The following is a 17,309-nucleotide window of genomic DNA, read 5'->3' as shown; positions in this document are numbered from 1 at the left end:
TCTAGAGCAAGAGAAAGTTTCACCAAGAAACAGCTAAGAGAGGATGACCAAGAGTCAGTTAAGAGAGCAAGAAAGATCCCCAGTAAGAACAGAGTTACAACCAGTCCTCGTCGACGGAAGACCGACTTGGTCGGCTAGATTTCGATCGCCGGTAGAGTCGGTCTGTCGGCGGCGACTCCTACCAGGCCGCACTTTGGCAAGGCCGTGCTCCCCTCAGTCTAAAGTGGTGATTCCCCCCTCCCCCAGTGATAGAACGCCTTGCAGACCCATACTGGCGATCAGATAGAGTTAATATTATTATTATTATTATTATTATTATTATTATTATTATTATTATTAGTAGTAGTAGCTAATTGGCGTGGTAATGTAGTAGTAGTAATAGTAATAGTAGTTAATAGTAGTAGTGTTATTATTATTACTATCGGCTATAATTAGTAGGCTAGTAGTTGTGTTCACAGGAGATGATACCCTTGAATCTCAGTGAGATCTTTGAAAGGGGCGCAATTTAGGTCCAAGGGGACCCTTCCTGGATCCCGCTACTGCATATGAGAATCTGGGGAGACTAAATATTATAGCCTACCTTTTGAAATTTTGCAAAGGAAATGTTGTGCAGTACAACTGTTGATACAACAAACATTATGGGTTGTTGTTTAGGGTAAAATAATCTTGCTTATTTTTTGGAAACACTTTTCTCCAGTCTCATCATTGTATCATAACTTCATTTATCATGATCTTGCATGCCATGAGAACATAGTTTTCGAAAATAACATTTGAGAAAAAAGTCAACTTAAATGGATTAAAAATGCATCCCATAGTCTGAATAGGCCAATTTATATATATATATATATATATATATATATATATATATATATATATATATATATATATATATATATATATATATATATATATATATATATATATATATATATATATTAATTGTCTTAGTGTTATCATATAAAATTTCAAGCTGATCAGATGAAATGAAAAGTAATTAAGAATATTATTTTTCGTAATTTTTATGAACATTTTGAATTAATTTCTCTCAGTCATTTTTTACTGATTTCCTTGCTGACTACACGCACATCTGATAATTCATTGTTATTCTAACAGATGGTCCAAGACGTTTTTCTTGAAGACTGGAGTTTTGTTAATCTATTATTTTTTTTGGTTGTTTTTGAAATTTTCCCCATATATCAAAACTATGCCGTTTAAAAAAATAAACATGCTTGTAGAATATTAGTACGATATATGATCTTGTATGTCCTAAAAGTTTCATGAAAGTCGTGCAGAAAATAAAAGCAAACAAATATTTTAATGTTCATTTGTACTAGTTTTAGAGGAAAAAACGCGATTAAAAGGATTTGCCAAAGTTCTTAGGCCCAGTGTAGGTACTATACTGTCAATGCTACTTGATGATATGAATTTCATGGGATCAGTAATCACATATCAGTATGAGTGCGCAAAAGGATCAGGCACCTTGTCCCCCCTTATAAAGGTGTTAATCGCTCAAAGGTGAAGGGTGTCAGGGCCGCCACGCCCCACTCAATGTTACAGAGTTCGATCAGTACTCTCCAGATGCATAGCTATCATCGGTTGGAAGTCCTTTGTCTGCCTTCCTCTTCTTCTCTCCATTGTAGTCTTCGATTGTAATTCTTGTCTTTCCTCTCATTTATAATTTTTTTTCTATGTATTCATTGTTCCAAACTTTTTTGTGAGCAGGTTGCGCTTTTTCATATCAAATTTTTATTTTACTTGCCTTAGCCTATAGCGCCAGTACACTGAAGCTCTCTTGAGGGTCTAGATGAAAAGGTATTCGGCCCCAGCCCGTTATAACGCAAACATGTGTTTTATTAGTGGCGCCATCTTTTCTTGGCTCATGCTGCCCCAGACTCGTTTCTTGATTCACTGTGGACGGTTTCCTCTAGAGTCCGGGTTGATGGGTGGTCTTCGGGACAGCATGTGTGGGTAGTTTCAAGCCACACACGGCGGTGATTGAAAAATCCCAGGTGGTAGCGGCGTATTCGAGCCCGCGTCATCCATCACCTGTGAATGCAGGGCACGCACGCTAACCACTCAGCCACCGCGCCTACTGATTGTGCTCCAAAACTGTTACGCGGTTACAAACTTCAGCCTGAAGATTATTTGCATGTTTGATTTTCAACATTTATTTCCATGCTGGCATGCCAGCTTCATGCGCCGCAGTCAGCGTGCCACGCCCACACAGTACCCATTTAAATCTCTCGCTATTGACATTTAAATGTATGTTTTGACGAAAGATCTACCAAACGAAAACCAAAAGGAGGATATTTGCCATAGACCGCGGAACTCAATTTCATTATTTTTTTAGTATTTTCCATATTTCAAGGACTCTTCCTTAAACAATACAATCGAAAAGGCTGGTATTTTGGGGGTTTGTTTGAGACCCAGACCTGATTGATAAAATGTTGATGGTGGCACTTGTTGGAGTAACTTTAGGGTAAACCTCAAATGGCACGGGCACTGGTGGCGAGGAGCTAGGCGTGTCATCATATTGATTTGCAGGCGGTGGCTGAACAGATAGCAAGACAGCCCCGCGTTCAGGAGACGCAGGTTCAATCCCGACCGGTGCCACCAAAGCTGGGATTTTCAGCCGCAGGTGGCTTTAAAAACAAGTACCCGCACCTTTGCTTTACTCCGGCAGCTGTGGGCGACGCCTCATTCCTCACTCCACCACCAGGGGACGCTCACACGAGAAGTGCGCAGCTGGCTGTTCTCTTCTGCCAAGGGACTGAGACCTTTCTCCGCCCTCCTTCCTGCCACGATACACAAGACTGTGGAACTCTATGGTGCGACAAACTGACATTGACCAGGCTAATTCTATTCAGACTTTTAAGTGTGCAGGAATACTTGGCTAAGGTGACATGACACTTCAAATGTGTGACACGTCCTGTAATCTTCATCATATTGTATTTTAATCTTTTTAATTTTAATCTTCTAGTCTTTAATCTTTTTTAATTTAATCTTTTAGTCTTTTAATCTTTTTTATTTTAATCTTTAGTCTTTTTAATCTTTTAATTTTAATCTTCTAGTCTTTTAATCTTTTAATTTTAATCTTTTAGTCTTTTTAATCTTTTTATTTTAATCTTTTAGTCTTTTAATCAACAATCTCTTCAATCTTAATTCATTGTATATTTATCCTGCCAAGATGGTCTGCAGTACTCCTCACTGTATGCTTTTGGCAGTTGTATGTCATTACTTGGTATTAGGATTTGTTTGTAACATCTAGTAAATAAATAAAGAGAGAGAGAGACAGAGAGAGAGAGAGAGAGAGAGAGAGAGAGAGAGAGAGAGAGAGAGAGAGAGAGAGAGAGAGAGAGAGAGAGAGACAGGAGAGAAGAGAGAGAGAGAGAGAGAGAGAGAGAGAGAGACCATGTCCTTACACACAGTGAGAAGAACACATCAGAGAGTGCCGTTACAAAGGCTATACTCCCTGACCTACAACTGAACTGACTGAACTGGAAGAAGACCTACAGGTGAAAGATCGTTTAGCTTTAATAGGTGTGAGATAAATATAATTTAAAACCTCTTGAATACGCAAAGGAAATATAATCCAGCACAAACAAGCGACGCTTCTGAACCCGCCGCCACGCCATGTCTCGGCTCCGCTTTGGAAAAGGGAGGATTTTTATTTTCGAGGTGTAAATGCCTTTTTTTTATTTACTCCTTCTCCTAATGTTTTACTGTGACTATATATTTTTGTGTGTGTGTATTTCTGTCTACGTAATAAAGCTTGAGTATTTTTATGCATTCCAGAGTATATCTTATGTTATTTTGTGCTTTTATTTCATTTCAATTATTTTAAGCCTCTACCATTTACGAACGCATCACTTTTTTCTTCATTTTTTTTTAAATATACATTTGAGCACAGCCAGAAAACATGTTGTCTTGTTGCTTGTTACTTTTCCTTTTGTTTTATAGTTCCGGTTACAAAGTTTATTTTTTAAGCCATTTATTATTGTTATCATATTTTCTATTTCCATCTCTATACGACAACTTTCTCTTTAAGCCTTTTATACTATCTTTTATTCTCTTTTCCGCTTTCTTTGTAGTTCACGGTTTTGGTCTTGTCCGCACGGTAGTGACGGAAGTAAGTTTTAACCATCTACTATTGTTATCTCACTCTCTATTTCTATCTCTTTATACCCCAATATTTTCTTTAGGCCTTTATATAGTTTCTCTTTCATTCTCTTTCCGCCTTCTTGTAGTTCAGGGCAAGATCTTCTCCGCATGGGGAGTGACGTCAGTAGCAAAACGAACTGCGGGAGGTGTGACAATACGAGAAACAAGCGATTAAGTACTCACCAAATGGCTCTCATAAAATACCTCGCAGTTATATTCAATGGATAAGCGACCAACGATGTTTATGATTGTTCGTGCTTTGTAATTCATCTGGCGCCATAAAATATTTGCCTCGTCGATCACAGGATCAGTGTTTTGCCAGCCCGCGCTTATATGTTTTATAAGTGAATTCTTTCCATTATTTGGCTCTCGCGTTTCCTGTGTTTTGATGGTATTGTATAGACACAGACCCGATCCCATTACACATTTTTTTTTTTTTTGCTTCTCCCTTAACGTTATTTTGTGTATCTTTTTTCCTGTATTTTTTCCTTTTTGCTCCTCGTAAGTCTATGTTTTCACCATTCCTTACATATCTTACTCCTGTTTCTTGCAATGAGTATATTTTTTTCGTTTCTGTAACTTCTCCTTTAAGGTTGGCTAAATTTATCATCACAGTTATCTTTGTTTCTTGCTATATATTACTGGTTTTCCTGCCTTGTTTGTTTCCATTCCATTTCGTTTTATCCTCGCTTTGTTCAAATCTATTTCGCTTCGCAATTCCGTTCTAGAACCTCTCCTTAGTTCACATCCTCCTGCCCCCCCTGAACCTATTCCTTTTTCCCTTCCTACTGCTACCACCTTTCCACATCACCAGCACCTGCACTGCCGTCACCTGGGGCTACCTTACATAGTTTGAGTTTCCCTGTCCCAGCTGGGTTGTACTGAGTGTGTAGAACATTGTTACCGTGCCTGAGTGTACCGACCACCTGAAGTCTCCCTAACGTTGATATGATTTGCCATCTGACACCACACGTACTCAAGGTCTGTGTCCGGTTTCCCATTTCAAAGGGACGTGGTGTATTCTTATTTCCATCTTTACCATCATCGTTGCCATCATTAGCTACATGTGACTGCTAAAAGAGGCGATGGGTTGATGTGAACTCACTGCCTTCCTCGCGACAAAGGATGTGTGTTGTTGTTTTCTGTGGATGTATACTTATCCTCACATTCAACATCATCATTATTATTGTCTTTATTATTACATACGTCGACTTTTTCACTTATACAAGGAGCACAAGACGAACGACATGGTTTTCATTCGTTTTTATCTCATCCCTGTGTATTTCGAGCGTTTTATTTTAATTTTCTTTCAAAACATCCAGTCTGATTCCTTTGATCTTATACAATTACAAACGTTATCTGTCTGAACATATATATGATCTCCCTCTACTCAAGACTACCGCCTGGACCCAGAACCTCAGCCGGACCGCGATGTCGTTAATAGGCAAACCTCGCCTCGTACCCTCTTAAAGATGCTGCCTCGATGCTCCGTCCACGTTCCGAGTGTTTCCTGTGGCCGGCTAACACAGCAATTAAATATCAGACTTTTGCCGGTGGGGAAAGGAAAGCACACACACACACACACACACACACACACACACACACACACACACAATCGGTACAGCGCTGCGATGCGAGGCTTAACACCCAAACAGGTGGGGGTTCGAGCCCCGCAAAGGCTGGATTCTTTCGGTCGACTAAGAGTGGTTACTGCCTCCCCTTGAACGAAGAGGATGGGATGTGTGGTGTGTGAGGTCCTGGCAGTACCCAGAGATCGACGAAATGAGCACGTGCTCTCGTCGGGAGGGTACCTGCTAGCGAAAGCAAGTCCAACTTGTGATCAGGCTGTGTTGAGTTACACACACACACACACACACACACACGCGCACGCACACACACACACACACACACACACACACACACACACATTCTTGCCCTCTTGCTCTCGCTCTCATTTCATAGTCATTTGCTCTTTTTTTTCCTTTCCATACTCCTCTTACTAATCTTGTCCTTATTTTTATCAGACTTTACACATCTTTTCCCCATTTTATTCTTCATTTTCATCCCTCTGTAATTTTCCCTTTCACATTTTTCATCTTTTTATTTCTCTTTCACACGACAAAGGTTCTTCCGCGCAACCTCAATCCCTCTTTTATTTTATATAACTTGCCCCTTAATTCATCGTCACCTATACTTTTTCCTTCCTCATTTGATGTCTTCGTCCTTGAGAAGAATAGAAAAATTATGATGGGTAGATAGGAACACGTTAGAGAGGGGAAAGTGGTGAATGCATCGTCTGGGGAGGGAAATAATAAGTGATTTCGAGTTCCATTGTAATTACGACACCCAACATTACCACCTTGATCCTTCCCACTGTCACATCACCGCTTCCCTGAGAAGTCCTAATCAGATACCGGTGTCCGATATTACACCTCCCTCGGGTCCTACTCAAGACTTGCATTTTTTATTCTAGTTTTATTTCATTGTTGTCGTACGTTTGTGCCATTCACCTTTAATGTTATTCCCACAACGTGTCACTTCCGATATTCTCAAAAAAGTATTCCTTCTGACACCTGATGAAGCTCAGGTACAAATTCTCCCACAATTGTTACGTTTGCCGTGAGAATATCAAAGCACCTCGATTAACTTTGGGATAAACCTGAAATCATCGTCTGTGTATTTCGCTGACCAACCAGATGTAGCAGGTAGTTTAGACGCCAGGCACAGCTGATATGTTTAAATGTGTGCGTAGTGTATTGCTTTACGTCCTTTAAGTAGCTTCGAGGCCCTGAACCATGAAACAACGTGTGCATGTGTTGTATCTCTCCTTCACCATGGTAATCTTCATATATTTTTACCATTGTAGTCATAAACTTGTGCCGTGGAGTGGTTGCCGCACATTCGTACGTAATGTTGTCTTCACACGTGGCAATCGACATCTGAGTGCGTGAGTGAGCGTTGCGTCTGTCTGTTAATAAACAGTACATCTGTCTGGCCCCATCACTTTAACCCTTTACAACCCGTATGAGAATGAGGACACTACACACTCGCCCTCTGGACGTGTTCCCCTAAACAATGAACAGAAATTTACAACTCCACGATAATTACATCGACCACCACCACCACCTCGACCCAATTCGTGCTGCATTTGCCTCAACACTAATGAATTCCCCAACACACACCTTCACCACTGCCCCCTGTTCCCCATCCCCTGGCTCTGTCTCAGCCCTCGCCCCCGTCCCCTGCCGCCACGCCCCAGCCTCACCTAATGAAGTCTTTTCATCACACACCACAAAACAGGTGTACGATGGGGCACAACGGGAAGCCAGGATTTTCCCGCACCGCCTCACTCCCCGTGACGACTCACTCGCTCGAGAAACTCTTGCTAATAAAGAGGTCGCTGTTTTCCTCTTGACTCCAATTTCTTGGTGAATTACCATTCCCCGAGAAGCACCTTGGTTATCGGCTCCTTTCTCTTGTGTTGTTCTTCTTTCGGTACATCCCCTGCTATGTCCTTACTTGTTTGTGTTCCTTTGTGCTGGCTGGTATTTACAAGGTTTACCCGCACGAACTTTTAAATTCGTTTTATTATTATTGTCTTTTTTTTACGATTTGCTCTCGGACGCAGCGAAGCCATAGTTGGCAAAAGATTCCCATCCACAGGCTCACCCGAGCAACAGCATGACTCACCCTGACTTGTCTTCATGAAGACGCAGGACCGGGCATGTTAGCGGGGCGTCTTCCATCCTGTGTCACTAGAGACGCAAGGAATGGCTGCTGGAAGGCGAAGGATGGAGTGGCGCCTTGATGAAACGTGAGGCTGGGTTGAGGGCGGGGGGTGGCGGGAGTGTATCCGTTGTGCGTGGTAGTGGTGGTCGTGGTGACGGTGAAGGATGTTATGAAGGGAAATAGACTATCTCTTGTAATATGAGTAAGTAATGATGTGCTGAGAGAGACGTAGGAGAGGAAGCTTTTAGGAAGGAAATATATGGAAAAGACCTCTCGAAACCTCCCTCCTTTCCATCTATCCCTCTATGACATCTCTCCCATCCATATTGAATTTTCAGGGTCAGAAAGTAAACAGTAGAAAGCGAAGAGAAAAGAAAATGAATGGGAGGTATGAAGGAAGAGAAAGAGGAGGACAAGTGTAAGGGAAAGAATAACAGAAAAGAGGAGTAAGGGAGTGAAATATGAGGGGAAGGAAGGAGATGAAGGAAGAGGAGTAAATTTGAGAGTGAGAAAGAGTTCGATATGTGAGTAAAGAAGGAAAGAACGAAGAAATGGGAAAGGGAAAAGGAGAGGCGGTGTAGAAACCAAATGCTGAAGACGAAACTCTCCTCCTGGCTCACAAAATACACGCACACGCACACACACACACACACACACACACACACACACACACACGCACGCACGCACGCACGCACACACACACACACACACACACACACACACACACACACACACACACACACACACACACACACACACACACACGACAGAATACCGTGCTCTGGCATTATCCCGATGTATGCACATATTCATCAGGTTTCCTCACATTTTTTTTTTCAATATCACGAGGCACCCGACGCGTCCCCTCTTTTTCAAACAGAATATCATCAGGCCAATAGTGCGACATCATGCTCAAGCTATATAAAAAAAAGTCCCCAGACAGCATTTTCGCGACAGCAGTATTCCGTCCTGTCCCGTAGCTTCACCGTCCGACGCCAGATAGCGCCAGCAGAAGCATCAACAGTATTAGCAGCAGTAGCAGGAGAACGCTGGCAAAACATATGACGTACGCGGGACCATACTCAGCTACCTCCTGGCCTGGGCCTGGGACATAAGGTGGATGGCGCGGCAGCACTGCCTCGCCAGATCCTGTGATAATGAGGGCAGGGAGGGCAGGACGCGTGGGCTGATTTACGACACTGTGCTGCGAGATGCTGGAACTTGTTCTAATGTCGCGGGAGTGGTTAACGAAACCTCCCTCCTTTCCATCTATCCCTCTATGACATCTCTCCCATCCCCATCGCCCAATACACCGGAGAGTGGCCTGAAGCCTCGACTTTACCTCGGTGTCTGTCAAGAAGAATATTACTTTTTTTGGCCAAGGATTTACTATCAGGGCGCCAGGAATGATGGACACGGCAGTGCATCGTGTGTGCGCCTCCTGTCTCCCTGCCAGCCTTTCCTCCTCCATCCTCTCTGGAGAGCAACGATACTCATTTGGGGCACCAGATCATTTTCTCCCTTTTTAAGTACAGGAAGGGATGTGGAGGGTGGTAATAGAGCTCTTTGTAGTTCCGTCTTATATATTCCCTGATCACCTCCACCCTTTCTCTGTCTCTCTCTCTCACAATGCAACTTTATAATAAAAGTAAGAAAACTCTACGGAGAATGTTACCCAGATTTCACTATATAGTTCTTCCGGGGACACTCTCTCTCTCTCTCACAATGCAACTTTATAATAAAAGTAAGAAAACTCTACGGAGAATATTACCCAGATTTCACTATATAGTTCTTCCGACACTCTCTCTCTCTCTTTTATTTAAACAATTTTTTTACAAAAAAAGGAGGCTCAAAACTACACTTTTTAGGTATAATTATTCTAAGAGCCTGTGTATGAGACAAATTGAATTGTCGAATGTTGAAACATACATGCATACAAATACAAAATACGAAAAAGTAAAGAAAAAACATGTAAAAACAATATGGAATAATGTCAGTTTGTCACTTTATATTTATAGTTTATAGCACTAGCGCACTTGGGTGTCCTCACGCCACCTGTGAGCAGCCAGCTTCACCTGCTGCATGCTCATGTTCTCCACTTGGGAGTGGCTACTGTGAACATGTTCCACAGGCGTGTGGTCCTGGCTGTATATGTGCGCTGGTGCTGCCTGGAGTGTGATCGAGGCACCTCCACGAGCTGGTCACCGGAGAGTGTAGTCCGGGTGAACCTCTGAGCAGCGCGTGGAGAGAGCCTCAAGCTGCTGAGGTGGGGAACCCCCTGCACCTGGGCTTTGTGACACACCACCAGTGCTGAGACATCACGGCGGTGCTCCAGCGATGTCACAGTGGCAGACGACTCCTCCAAGTGCTCGCTGGCCTCCACCAGACGCAGTGCTCGTCGCTGCACTGCGTCGAGCCTCTGCATGTGGGTGGCAGCACTCGCCATCCAGCACAGGGCACCGTACTCCATATACGGACGTATCTGTGCCTTGAAGAGAGTGAGGATGCCCCGTGGGTCGAGGGATCCCGCTACTCTTCGCAGGGCAGAGACTCGCAGGGAGGCCTGGCGGGCAGCAGCTCGGACGTGGAGGTCGAAGCGCAGGCTTTGGTCTACAGTCACTCCCAGGACCTTGATGTGGTCCTGGAGGGGCAGACTCTTGCCTCCAAGACGCAGCGGGCCTGAGACTGCTCGAGAGGCGTCTGGGGACCGCTAGATGACCAAGGCCTGCGTCTTCTCCGGGAGAGGGTGACCTGCCACTCCTCTCCCCACTGCTCCACCAGGCTGATATGCCTGTTGATCTCCTCGACGGCGCGCTGGCTGTCGGGGCGGCAGTAGGAGCGGGAGAGTGTGCAGTCATCGGCGTAGGCTGACACTGCCGATAGCTGCCGGAGGAGATCGTCGATATATATGTTCCACAGGACTGGGCCAAGCACGGAACCCTGTGGAACTGAGGCATGCACTGGTGAAGGCCTTGATGACTGCCCGTTGATCACCACCTGAAGGGTCCTCCCCTGGAGGTAATCCTTGAGCAGCATCAGTAGGGCACCCTGGACACCTTTGGCACGAAGCTTCTCAATGAGCCCCGCGTGCCAAACCCTGTCAAAGGCTCCAGCAATATCCAGGGCTACCACGAGTGTGTCCAGGCCTTCATCCAGAGCGTCTTGCCAATCCTTGGAGAGGAGGAGGAGGAGGTCCGCGGTGGACCGGCCAGGCCTGAAGCCAAACTGTCTATCTGAGAGGAGATGGCTCTCACTCAGATGCAGACAGATGACTGCAGCCACCACACGCTCCAGCACCTTGCCCACCACAGAAAACAAGGAGATGGGCCTGTAGTTGCTGGGCTCGGACCTCAATTTTTCTTGTGGACTGAACCACACGCGCCTCCTTCCATAGTGAAGGCCACTTGCACACATCTTTTTTCTGATGGGGATGCTGGGATGAAATATCTCGTCCTCTCCGTCTTTCTTTCCTGGGAAAATGGCTTTCGCAACTCCAAGTGAATCACGTTTTTTTTTTTAACAACAAAGGAGACAGCTCAAGGGCACACACAAAGGAAAAAATAATAAAAAATCCTGCTACTCGCTGCTCCTAAAAAATAATCAAAAGAGGTGGCCGAAAGAGAGGTCAATTTTGGGAGGAGAGGTGCCCTGATACTCTCTTATTGAAAGAGTTCAAGTCGTAGGCAGGAGGAAATACAGATGAAGGAAGATTGTTCCAGAGTTTACTAGCGTGAGGGATGAAAGAGTGAAGATGCTGGTTAACTCTTGCATAAGGGGTTTGTTGAGTATAGGGATGAGATTGAGTAGAAAGTCGGGTGCAGCGGGCCCCCGGGAGGGGCGGACGCATGCAGTTAGCAAGTTCAGAAGAGCAGTCAGCGTGGAAATATCGATAGAGGATAGAAAGATAGGCAACATCGCGACGGGATTTAAGAGGTAGAAGACTATCAGTAGGAGGAGGAGAGTTGATGAGACGAAAGTTTTGACTCCACTCTGCCCAGAAGAGCTGAGTGAGGGAGCCCCCACACATGAGATGCATACTCCATAAGAGGGCGGACAAGGCCCCTGTATATGGATAGCAACTGTGCGGGGGAGAAGAACTGGCGGAGACGATACAGAACGCCCAACCTCGAGGAAGATGATTTAGCGAGAGAGGAGATATGAAGTTTCCAGTTGAGATTTTGAGTTAAGGATAGACCGAGGATATCTAGTGTTGAAGAAGGTGACACCTGAGTGTTGTCGAAGAACAGGGGATAGGTGTTTATAAGATTGTGTCGAGTTGCTAGGTGGAGAAATTGAGTTTTTGAGACATTGAAGGACACCAGGTTTTTTTCTACCCCAATCGGAAATGATAGCAAGGTCTGAGGTTGAGCGTTCTGCAGCCTCAATTCTGGAGTCGTGTACTTCCTGTTGGGATGGCCTTCTATTGAAAGAAGTTGAATAATGCAGAGTGGAGTCGTCGGCGTATGAGTGGACAGGACAGTTTGTTATAGAAAGAAGATCATTGATGAATAACAGAAAGAGAGTGGGTGATAGGACAGAGCCATGTGGAACACCACAGTTGATAGGTTTATGGAAGAACAGTGACCGTCTGCCACCGCAGAGATAGAACGGCCAGAAAGGAAACTGGAGATAAAGAAACAGAGAGGTATACAATCCGAAAGAGGGCAGTTTAGAAAGCAAAGACTTGTGCCAGACTATATTGAAGGCTTTCGATATGTCTAGCGCAACTGAGAAAGTTTCACCGAAACGGCTAGGAGAGGATGACCAGGAGTCAGTTAAGAGAGCAAGAAGATCGCCAGTAGAACCCCCCTTGCGGAACCCATACTGGCGATCAGATAGTTACTGGGTCGGCTGTTACGCATGTTTACCGGGTGAGTCTTGGCAGCCCGTTCGGGTATGTTGATGGTCTTCAAGGGCAGGGGTTAGAGGAGACACCTAATGAACTGTCTCCCCTCCAGTGCACCTGCAGGCGAGGAAGTGCATGGAGTGCAGTAATGTGTTTACGTGCAACGGGAAGAGTTGAGGTTTTAGCCAGTGAAGAAGCCGCCTGTCGTTGACCCATGTTGGAAAACAATAGTATCTCTTGCTATGTGGCTGGACGCAAAAAAATGGGCATGATGAATGAATATGAAACATCATTATACAAAACTAAAGTATAGACCGGAGATGAACGGACGACGAGGTAAAAGTTGTGTAGTAGTAGTAGAAGTAGGGGTAGTAGTAGTTAATGTTGAAACTGTTGTTGCTTTAGAAGTGGTATCATTGCAGACCTCCTCTTGTTCAAGAAAATTTAGTAAAATTATCCTTAAAAGCTATGCAAGTACAAGACCGGACACTTAGTAAGCTTAAAAAGAGAATCAGAGTAAGTTTGTGGAAATACCGAGATTCAACAGCAACAAACAAGCCATGGCCCTTTAGGAATTGCTTGTGCCGGGAAAAGTGCCAGAGGGTCTTTTTATGAACTCGTCGAGGCAAAGACATAATCCGACACAGACTGAAGTCAGTCCTTCGTCTTCCTTCTCCTCTCCCACTCACTTTATCTGGCAAACATAGACAAAGATTCACCTTCTATTTAACGACGGTAACGACGGAACAGAGAGAGAGAGAGAGAGAGAGAGAGAGAGAGAGAGAGAGAGAGAGAGAGAGAGAGAGAGAGAGAGAGAGAGAGAGAGAGAGAGAGAGAGAGAGAGAGAGAGAGAGAGAGAGAGAGAGAGAGAGAGAGAGAGAGAATTACATAGAATTACATAGAAAATCAGACCACACAGACCCCATGGTCCAGACTAGGTGGTCTGTCCTTAAACCTAAGTAATTTTACATTAATCAAATGGCTCCAAAACGTTGCTTTTCTACTCTAGTTAATATTAAGTTCAAGGAAGTGACGGTCGAGCTTGTTTTTAAAGGAGTCAATCGTGTTACACTGGACCACCGATGGTGGGAGCTTATTCCATTCTCGCACTACAACGTTGGTGAAGAAAAATTTGGTGCAGTCTGAATTTACTTGTCTACATTTGAGTTTTGTGCCATTGTTCCTCGTTCGCAAAGTGTCATCGATCATAAACAATTTTGTTCCGTCTACATTCGTGAAACCATTAAATATTTTAAAACATTCGATCAGTTTTCCTCGGAGGCGACGTTTCTCAAGAGAGAACATGTTAAAGGTGGAAAGCCTTTCTTCGTAGGATTTGTTGCGCAAGGAAGGGAGCATTTTTGTTGCTCGACGCTGAACACCTTCTAGTTTAGCAATGTCCTTTGCATGGTGAGGAGACCAAAACTGTACCGCATATTCCAAGTGGGGTCTGACTAAACTATTGTAGAGCGGAAGTATTACATCTTTATTCTTGAATAAAAAGTTTCTTTTAATGAAGCCCAACATTCTGTTAGCTTTGTTTGCTGCATCGATGCATTGATGTGAGAATTTGAGGTTTGACGCGATTTTGACTCTCAGGTCCTTAACGCATTGAACGCTTGTGAGTTTAACGCCGCGCATTTCGTAATCGAACTTCTTATTTTTTGTTCCAACTTGAAGGACCTGGCACTTGTCTACGTTAAAGGGCATCTCCCATTTATCAGACCAAGCTTAAATTTTGTGCAAATCCTCTTGGAGGCTTTGCCTGTCTTCGTCAGTGAGAACCGAGTTACCAATCTTTGTGTCGTCTGCAAATTTACTAATGCGATTATTGAGTCCAACATCCACATCGTCGATGTAAATAATGAAGAGCACTGGGCCAAGAACCGAGCCCTGAGGGACGCCACTAGTGACCGGCGCCCACTCTGAGTTAAATCCGTCAATCACAACTCTTTGTTGTCTGTTGCTCAACCAATTCGCGATCCATTGGTTTACTTGACCGTCAATGCCTATTTGCTTTAATTTTAGTAAGTAGTTTATGATGTGGGACTTTATCAAACGCTTTCTGGAAATCAAGATAGATTACGTCATAAACTGAGAAAAGATCGTTATAAAAGGTCAATAGGTTTGACAGGCAGGATCTTTTGTTACGGAAGCCATGTTGTGAATCCCCAATTAATGAGTGGCTTTCGAGGTAGCTCACAATTTTGTCTCTAATTATGCTCTCGAGTAGCTTACCTACAATTGAAGTTAGACTAATGGGTCGGTAGTTACCTGGTATTTTTTTGTCTCCTTTCTTAAAAATCGGTGTCACGTTAGCCTTTTTCCAATCCGAAGGGACGATGCCTTGTCGCAAGGACATATTGAATACGGTAGTGAGGGAGGAGAGTATTTCGCTCTTTGTTTCTTTAAGCAGTATAGGATATACTTTGTCGGGTCCGGGACTTTATTTGTTTTAAGTGAATGGAGCTTTAAGGACTTCATCGGTTGTTATTTCAAAATTAGGCAATGCATGCTCGAGATTTACAATAGTACTGGTGTTGGTGGTAGTGGGAGGAAGACTGTTAGTATTAAACACCCAGGAAAAGTAATTGTTTAAGAGGTTTGCAATGTGTTGGCTGTCAGTCACTAGTGCACCGTCGCTGTTTATTAAATGTCCAACACCACTTTGGATCGCCTTTCTGTTGTTTATGTAACTAAAGAAAGATTTCGGAATATTTTTACAGTTGGCTGCAATATTTTCTTCATATATACGCTCTGCCTGACATACTAGTCTTTTTACTCGTCGCCTGGCATCATTATAAAGTCTGATATTTTCGGGAGTGCTTTGCTCTTTCTTTAACCAGTAAAACAATTTTCTCTCATTGACTGATTGCTTAATCTCGCTATTAAACCACGGTGGGCTTTTATTAGTGTTAATTCGCTTCTCGCACAAGGGGACGAACGTGTTCTGCTGAGTGAGTAAGTAAGTTTTAAAGCTTAGCCAGGCTTCCTCTACGTTGCCGTCATCTCATAGTTGTATTTCTGTTAGTTTTTGTCGGATTTCTACGAAGTTAGCTCTTTTGAAATTGGGCACCTTTACTTTATTTTCAGTCACTGATGATTGAGCTCTAATGTCGACGCGCACTAATTTGTGATCGCAAGAACCGAGGTGTTCTCCTACCGTGACATTACTGACTAGGTTATCTTGGGTCGTTATAACAAGGTCGAGTATATTATTTTGTCGAGTTAGCTCAGAAACCATTTGGCTTAGATAATTTTCTTCTAGAAATTCGATAATTCTATGTGACTCGCCTTCTGTACCTGACAGTGTCGCCCAGTCGATATGGGGGAGGTTAAAGTCTCCTAATATTAGTGAGTCGTTGTTATTAAGTGACTGCCTTAAGACGCTGTACATTTCAAGGTCGTCATCGAGTGATTGCCCGGGAGGTCTGTAGGTGACAGATATATTTAAATTGACTTTTGCAATGTTTACTCGTACGCACAAATGTTCAACGTTACTGTTTCTTGGTGTTTTGTCAGTGGGTTGCAAATAGCTTTTGACAAAAAGGGCGACGCCACCGCCTCTACGGTTTGCACGATCTTTGTTGAAGAGTCTGTAGCCATCTTTGTTGTATTCGGAACTTAAATCAATATTTGTGGTGTCGATAAATGTTTCGATTATAGCAATTATGTCAAAATTTTCTGTTAGAGCATGACATATCAGTTCATCAAATTTGTTGCTTAGGCTACGCGCATTGAAACTAAGGATTTTTAAGTTATTTAGAGGCTTGGTAATAGAGGTGGTGGTACTTGCGGGATCACGGTTACGGGTTTGTTGCGATGCACGGCGTCTATTTACACGGGCGGGGTGGAGGGACGTGGTTGAGACTCGTTTTTTGATCGGATCGGAGAGAGAGAGAGAGAGAGAGAGAGAGAGAGAGAGAGAGAGAGAGAGAGAGAGAGAGAGAGAGAGAGAGAGAAAGGGGCGAATGATGGAAAAAAAGAAAAGTAAAAACAAAAGAAAGAAGAGAAACAAAAAGAAAACGAAGAAACGAATTCCGAAATACAGACAGATAAACAGAGACACACGCACACATGTACAGACAAAGACAAACAAGTATACAGACATCGACACAGACAAATCATAAAAGCGGATAAGCGAGCCGCTTGAATGCTGACTCACTCTCCAAAGTATTAATTTAATTTTCTGTGGAGGACGGAATCGAATTTAATGTTTTGAAAAGGTTCATTTTATTATACTGCACAGTTCATATCTAACATTCTGGTTTCCACTTAACACAGATTAAATCACAATATACCGGAATGTCGATTAAATTACCTCTATAGTATTAATATCGTTCCCGGTCATAAAGGTAAACACAATTACTTTTGGCTAATTCTCGGGAATATTTTGTGGAGTTAAAGTGGCACAGCATTTGCAAGGGTTCTCAGTGTTATGGAATTTTATAACCACAAGAAAATCACATCCACAAGACTCCACACACAATTTTCATTTTTTTTATTCCGACTGCGCGTTTTGTTGATTAAATGCAAAGCCATATTTCTGTACAATTATTCCCAGGCGTGTAGT

Source organism: Eriocheir sinensis, unplaced genomic scaffold (genome assembly GCF_024679095.1).
Source record: "Eriocheir sinensis breed Jianghai 21 unplaced genomic scaffold, ASM2467909v1 Scaffold99, whole genome shotgun sequence".
In the NCBI taxonomy this organism is placed as follows: Eukaryota; Metazoa; Arthropoda; class Malacostraca; order Decapoda; family Varunidae; genus Eriocheir; species Eriocheir sinensis.
The sequence above is the reverse complement of the archived record's forward strand: the minus strand, read 5'-3'. Positions refer to the sequence as shown.